Genomic DNA, 8,637 nt, shown 5'->3' with positions numbered 1-8,637 from the left:
TTCAGGGAATACTGTTAAGTCTTCTATTTCCATACCATAAGTCAGAACAAGATCTAAGATATGATTAAAGTGGTGGGTGGACTCATTTACTTTTTGAGCAAAGCCAATAGAGTCTAATAATAGATTAAATGCAGTGTTGAGGCTGTCATTCTCAGCATCTGTGTGGATGTTAAAATCGCCCACTATAATTATCTTATCTGAGCTAAGCACTAAGTCAGACAAAGGTCTGAAAATTCACAGAGAAACTCACAGTAACGACCAGGTGGACGATAGATAATAACAAATAAAACTGGTTTTTGGGACTTCCAGTTTGGATGGACAAGACTAAGAGTCAAGCTTTCAAATGAATTAAAGCTCTGTCTGGGTTTTTGATTAATTAATAAGCTGGAATGGAAGATTGCTGCTAATCCGCCGCCCCGGCCCGTGCTACGAGCATTCTGACAGTTAGTGTGACTCGGGGGTGTTGACTCATTTAAACTAACATATTCATCCTGCTGTAACCAGGTTTCTGTAAGGCAGAATAAATCAATATGTTGATCAATTATTATATCATTTACCAACAGGGACTTAGAAGAGAGAGACCTAATGTTTAATAGACCACATTTAACTGTTTTAGTCTGTGGTGCAGTTGAAGGTGCTATATTATTTTTTCTTTTTGAATTTTTATGCTTAAATAGATTTTTGCTGGTTATTGGTAGTCTGGGAGCAGGCACCGTCTCTACGGGGATGGGGTAATGAGGGGATGGCACAAACACAAACATCTATATCACAACGGCTATTGTTGTGTTCCATATCTCCCCCCTTGTTTTTGCAGCTACAACTGTCATAGCTGGACCTGTTGAAGGTCCAGGTCATTTGGCATTTTGGTGGCACTGGGGTGCACATAAAAGGGAGCGATCTGTATATATTTAATATATACAGATATCTTATTTGTATAATCCATCACCAGTGTACACTGCGATGAATAAAATTTGCAAATTGCACAACAAATTGGGTGTGAATGAGCCGCAACACTATCTTTATGACTTGACTACCTTTTAAAAAAGTGTCTGTCATGCCAGGAAGCTACACAGTAAATTCACTAGTGTAAAACTAACACTGACAGTGCTAAATTAACACTCCCAGTGTACAAATGGTCCTACTCTGGCAAGAGTGGGACCATTTGTACACTGTCTGTGTTAACACTGGTGATTTTGCTGTTTATCTACAACATGTGGACTTTGCCTTCACTATGATCTATCTAGGTGTCATATAACACAAATAATGAACTTTTACCATTTGTACAATGGAAAGAATATTTTCATTGAAAGTAAGAATGAAAATATTCTTAACATTGCACTCATAAACATTCATTATTTGTATACTATTCTGCCTGTCTGTGCATACGTTTGTGCTTCTGTGCATGTTATTCCATAGCGTATCTCAGAAACCGTCATACAAATAGTTGTTGTTCTTGGTACAGTAACACTCCTGGTCATATTTTAAACCAGGTGTAAAGCAACACACTGTGCAGTGCAAACGTCATTCCCTGTTTCTGATGGATGTGGCTACAGGAACGCCCCCTCTGGACAAAATACTAGTACAGTGAATCGTACAGAGTTTGAAGGTGTTTTTGAGTGAGAGCGTTGAAGGATGTGAGATGATTTTTTGACGTTCTGCTGTCATACAGTGTGAGACAGTTAAAGTGTAATAGGGTCATTCCATCTTAAGTCACCCAGAGGCTTCCAGGTCACCCCTCAGTTCTGTTCTGTCCAGGGCCGGCCCAAGCCTTTATGGGGCCTTAAGCAGAATTTCATTTGGGGCCCCCCCTACCATCACCTCAGCACCAGATGCCTCATTATTCCATAGGCTACACTGTTATGTGTGTAACGTACCCACAATCATTAGCATTATTTGTAATTATCTTACCTCATACAGGTGTCATTCTTGTTTTTAACTTTAAAGGGGTAGCAAACTCATAAATATGTTTTAATTAACTTCTACATACAGAGTAATGTATAAGTATGGCTCATTAATTTAACTATTTGAAAGTAACATCAGCAGGCAGGAGACTGCATTTATAGTAAACACATTAGTTTAATTTCTTTCAGATGTGCATTTATAGTAAACACATTAGTTTAATTTCTTTCAGATGTGCAATGGTGTGCAAAATGTTCAATATCCAAATACAAATAGAATCAAATGACATTCACATTATCTTACAGAAAAAAAAGTTGTAATCAAAATTAAATACTTAAATAATAAATACAATACTTAAATAATCTCCCAAAATGAACATAGAAATCCACAACATAACAGCAATGTGTGTGCATAGCAATGCACAAACACTGCACTGGGGGCTACTGTTTTAACTAAGGTTTTCTTCGTAAGGAAGACTATCAAATGGCTTCGCCAAAATCCGGTCCACAACATTCAAATTGTCTGCCATTATGTGCAGCTTGCTACCTAGCTTATGACAAATACCTGGATTAATCTTTTTAGTCACATAGCACTACTATTATTCTGAACACTACTGTATGTTTGATTAGTTCAAAATCAAAGACATATACTAGCTATGGCTATAGAACATTTTGTATGATGGTTTGTGATATAATGGAACATATTTACACATTTAAATGATATACCAGGTTGTTTTAACAAAATTTCTTGTTGAAAAATTTTGAAAAAGTGTCAAAATATGCCAATTTTCATCACCCCAGATGCCAGTGTGGACAGTTGACTATCATATTCATATTTTTGCCATGTATTCTTACATATCTCAAGATGATATGCTGCAATGTGGGAAGGGCCCCTTCCCACATAGTGCGAATTTGGTCAAAAGTGCACATGAAGCAGGAATCGTGTGCAAAACGTGTAATTTCGTAGCTGCCTCCAACACCTCAGACACATGTTGCTGCAACTACTGTGCATACCAGAGGCTGGAAGACAGAGTATGCGCTGTGCAAGCCCTTCGAACCCTCTCATGGCAGGTGTCAGCCAAATTCCAGCTGACACGCATGAACATCTAACACCGCTTGCATGGCACTTAGAAAATGTGTGGCCATTCGTACTATCATCACAAAAGCAGTCTGCAGACAATCATTGTCGAGCTGGATGTGAAATTTGTCTAAGTTCCCCACGACTGCGAAACTGCAGAGTGTACATGTGGCGTGCCAGAGTGTCAATCCCCCCACAACATGTGTGCGTGTGTTTCACGCGCTCCCCCCAGAACCCCCCCCACATACAAACACACACAACACAACACATCTGTGTGTGTGGTTCGCTCCCACCGCAGGCAAGGCATCTCTCATCTGATCTCAGAGTGACATCTTGGTCTGTGCACTGACAGGACAGGGGTATGGCTGGCTGCCCACAGCTGTTGGGACATCTCCAGTTCTGGAAATCACAGCGGCAAAACACGTCCTGTGTTTTGACGGACACGCACGTGTGTGCTTGTGTGGAAATACATAAAAACATATATTGCTTTTGCGATGGGAGGAGAAACAGGTCGTCAGTCCGTTTGGACACGCAGCACAGGACACGTGTGTCGGGCTGTGAGGGCTGTGAGCGGTGCACCGCAGCACCAGGACAAGCCAAAATTATGACAAATACACCACTTTCAGTCACATATCAGTAGAAATACGCAGTACCAAACCATGTTTGGTCAGTTATCACAGCGCTTTTTTTTCTGCTTGTTGATTTTACCCATTTCATGCTCCTGTTACAAGACAGTGATTGTAGTGCAGTTTCTGTCTGGTAATTAGAGTGTGTGGGTTTGAATCATGTCATTTTTTTTTCTTTTTATTTAACCAGGGTTATTTAATGGCTCCTTCATGACTGTATGTTTGTGACCATGGGTCATCTACAGAGGAACAGACGGATCATTTTTATATTGCCCGCTTGATAAATGCTGTGTTTTTATATGGTGTTTGGGTTTATTTCATTTTAAATGTGTCCATCTCCTTCCTCATATCAGGCAGGTTCCCACAACTTTCACACAACTGTGATTGTAGCTCAATGGTAAAGTTTCTGACTGACAATCAGAGCTTTTGGAAGGCACGGATTCGAGTCCCGTGGGTGGCATGTAATTTTTATATATTTATTTTTTATTATCAGCAGCTGCTGTGAAAAGCTGCTGTGTTCCCGTGTGCACAAAACCGTTGCAGCATGTATTTTTTTTTTTTATTAATTTTTTCTTCACAGCAGCTTTTTCTTCTGGCAGTGTGTTCCCTCGTGCATGAACTATCGCACCAGCATCGTGCACGCCTGCCTGCCAGCACAATGTTTCGTGGTTTGATCACATGAGCTGTTTCGCCGTGAGTCGCCCTGAGTTGTACTTTATTCGCACTACATGTGAAGGAGCCCTTAGCCTGGCATGAGCAGTTTCAAAGCTGTGAGGCTTATAGGGAGCTCATTATTAACATGCAAAGGTGGTAGGAAACACCGTTTTTATATGTGAAAAATTTAGAAAAATTTACAAAGGCTGTAACTTCAAAAGTTTTCAAGATACAGACCTAATATTTGGCATTTCACCCTAACTTTGGACTGTGATTAACATATACAATTGTCAGAATAAAGCTAAGGGGTGACCTGGAATTTTTTTTCAAAACTGGGTGATTTCAGATGGAATGACCCAATTGTTGTAGGCTGGTGGCATTTCCTCCAAATTGCACCTCCTCTCCTGGCAAAGAAGAACGTCCAGCTGTGCAAAAGCCCGAAACGGCTTTTTGTGAATTAAAAATCACTTGGCATCAGCAAGCCAGAATGAGTTCATTTTTCATGTGCTTTTCTCCTGCTGAGAAATAATAGTTTTTAATTTTGTGTGTTGTACCTGCACAGGTACGTGTGCAGGGGAAAAAGCAATACAAAAACAAGCTGTTTTTTCCCCTCAGACAGACACTCTCATTCCGATGTCTCACTGATTAGTGTCAGTCATAACAGCTGATGCTTTACAATATTGTCACTCTGGGCATCTTTTGACTGAACGGTTCATGGATATATGAGCTTATCGTGACACATTAGTGCAAATTTCTCAAAGCAAAGTAGTGATTTGATTCATGGGTGTTTCAAAGCGTTTTCCGAACACACACATGCAGGAAACTCCATAATTATTTGGGCCACAGGGAACTGCAGCTATCTGTGTGCGGAGTGCCTCCAGTTTGAAAGCCCATATGTAATTGGGCAAACCAAATAAAATAATTATGATTAAGACAAATCATCACTTTTACAGACAGTTTTCATTTGCAGAAACATGAACAATTCCAGGTCAGTCGATATGTTCTGGACTTCATTTACATCAGTTATTAAGAAATACAAACCCTTTGGTGAGGCCTTGCTTGATGGAGACAAGTGAGGGAAGCCACCAAGATACCAAAGCATCTGTGGTTGTGATTGCACCAACGATGCATTGTGCAACTGTTGCTGGTTGCATCACCAGTCACAGCTTCTTGACGGTGCAGCACAGAGGATTTTCTTTAAAGAATGCAAAATTTCAGCTAGTTTGCCAGAAGCCACATGGGAGATGGATTTTCCTGTGTGAAATGTTCCACCCCATCATGAATCTGTAGTATATAACTGTCATGCAACAAACAAAAGTGCGCAGTTTGCCCCACCACAGTACTCCTTCAAAGTTGTCATACATGTCTTGTTGGCTTCCCTCACTAGTCTCCTTCAGGTACAGTCACTCATATTTTGAGAACAGTCTACTCCAGAAGTAATTACCATGCAGTACAATTACTTGGAAGTGTTCATGTATTCATCCCCTGATTTGTGTAAAGAAAATTGGCTGTGAAAATGATAATATGTATTAATAATAACAATTCTTAAATTTAGTTTATTCAGTTGTTTCTGGGCTCTGAACATGTTGGGAGTATATTTACAAATGGCTGACATACATATGGACATGACTCTTAAGTGTATTGACTAAATCAAAAGTATTTCAAGAGCATAGCAACATTTCAAAGTATGAGGAATATAGGAAAAAACAGTTAACGAGCAATAATCCATCAGCACTCATTTCTGCAAAAATAGACATTTTCCTATATTGACATCTGGCTGGAAATTTGACCTTGACTTGTGACCTTGCTTGTTGACTAATCTCAGACAAAATCACATCACCTCTTCCCATTTTTCAGCCCAGTAAACCTGCTGAGTTTGATCCAAATCAGATTAAGCGGTCTTAAGATATCTTATACAAACTTAGTTACACTGAGACCAAGGCGATCGCAAGAGCATACGCCTCTGACGGCCTTGCAAATGAAGTCCAATCCTTTATAAAAGATTAAAGTGGTGCAGAAGGTGGAAAGAACGTAGAGAAACACTGTAGAGGTGTTCTCCACAGACCAGCTGCTCCCCCTGGGACCCCACAGTGGCAACACGACCTCTGACATAAAATATAACATGACTAACGGCGTGTGGGAAGAGCTGGTGTGCACGTCTGTGCGGCCGCATTAGGGGAGCACAAATAGGATTGTGTGCCTTGTTATGATACACGTTTGCTACCGCATATTGATGTAGTCCATCAGTGACAAACCGCAAAAGGTTGTTGGAGACACCAGGCACCAAGGTCTCTGTGTGACCGTGCATCTTGATACAGGCTCAGCTGTCAGCGCTCCCCAGTGGACCGTTTTCTTTGGCACTTTGCTATCCCATCAAGTGTGGGGCATCAGTGTCACACACACAAACTCGTGATGGCCCTCTGCCTCCTCACCTCGGCCTGACGGGGCATCACTAGGGAGCGGGCATCAACTGCCAAAGACTATTTGTCTTGATTCCTGAAATCGAGTCTCATGGCGATCTCTCCGTAGCTGGAAGTGTCCAAGGTAAAAACCTGAACAGGTTGACATGATGTTTTTGGCTGATTGATGACAGGCTGGCTCTGCGCTCCAGTGGAGATCTACAGTTTTCTGCCTGGGGTTTGTGGTACCTCGTAAGTGAACACCAGCACATGGATGTTGAGCAGTAAAACCCTCTCATTGCTGCCTTCATTATGACCAGAGACAGCATTCAAAGAGGTTTGTTATATATGTAGAGATTTTTTTTGTTTATTTGTTTGTTTTTAATGTCTTTGACATTTTCAGTAAACTTGCTTGAAACCTCAAGCAGGTATGGGGGGGTGTCAACCAAAATGATAACTCCAAGAGTTTTAGCGTAAAAAAAAAAAAAAAAAAAAAAAAAAAAGATTTTTTTACGGGAAAAAACTCCCTGAAATTTTCAGAAGAGGTCCAGAATAAAATGTATACAGTCATACACTAAACATCCCACTTGAGGCATTGTGAAAATCTCTGCGTATGATCTAGTGTGCAGGTGCTAAACAAGCGCTTCACCAGAAGTGTCCTTACTTGAAACCTTGACTACTGCCATTTGCTGGAGAAATACGTTATAACACATTTACAACAATATTACAAGCTGGAGGTCATGCAGCACAAGTTCTGTGGACATGTAACAGCAAGTCATCTTCATCATTACTGACAAGCTATACAAGATATAATAACAAATCAACAAACAGTTGAATTACCCTCTTGAGATTGATCTTTTTTAAATTCACATCTGTGGATCATATATTTTATATATGTATTCAACGCTAGTAAATGATGAATCTTATTTGTGAATGTTAAGTTAGATCTTCAAAGAAGAATGGCATTTTTTTGTTACCTAGTAAATGTTTGAACTATGCCATTTTGGAATGCAAATGGGAAATCGACAAGAACCAGAACTGATAAGCAGAACTGCCATTGGAATCAGTACATTTCTAATGATAACAAACCCTAAAAATACCTTTTAAAATGTTTTTACAGTAACTGAAAATACTCCTTAATCTACCCATCCATTTTCTATACCTCCTTATTCCAATTAAGGGTCACGGGGGAGCTGGAACCTATCCCAGTGGTAAATACCCCTTAGTGAAAAACATAAAAATACATGGACAACTATAGTCCTTAGCAATCATAAAAGGGGAGCCCAGTTCAACCCTAGATCAGGTTACAGGTTTTCATCAAGTTACAGTTTTTCATCAATTTTAGTGGATTTCTTTGTGCAATGCCAACAAACCAATCATGTCCAACCAACAAATCAAATAGAGAACACATTACTTCACTGGTAGAGTTAAAGCTAAAGTGTGTAAAATTTATAGCATTCACAGCCATCTGCTCATTAGTATATTATTACATGCAATAACAAATCAATGTGTTGTCATAAGATTTGAATGAGCACTTCGTATCTACGTAGGCGGGAGCCCCCTCATGGTGACTGTCATGTTGCACTGCCATGTTGATGCATGAACAAGTGAAGGGAATTCATCATGAATCCTTGTTGCCAAAGACGGAACACACAAAATAAAATCATGTCCTGCAATGGCATCTTGCAGTCTGCAACCTCACCACTAGATGCCACTATATCCTACACAATGTAGCTTTAAGTCAAAGCATGTTTCTTTGTAATCCATACCTAATCATATCTACTTTGGGTTCAGTATCAATATCTGCTCTATATTGACATCTTGATAACCAACAGCACAACTAATCATCTATCACACTCGTCACTTACAAGCGTGCCCGCCTCGATCCCACACCTACACCAAAAGTGATTTCCAAACCAGCACCTACTGACATCCTCAACAACTGAGAAGCACTCTACCTCAGTCAGTCAAATATGCCACCT

This window comes from Thalassophryne amazonica, chromosome 23, assembly GCF_902500255.1.
Source record: "Thalassophryne amazonica chromosome 23, fThaAma1.1, whole genome shotgun sequence".
Classification (NCBI taxonomy): Eukaryota; Metazoa; Chordata; class Actinopteri; order Batrachoidiformes; family Batrachoididae; genus Thalassophryne; species Thalassophryne amazonica.
This window is presented reverse-complemented; position numbering follows the sequence as displayed.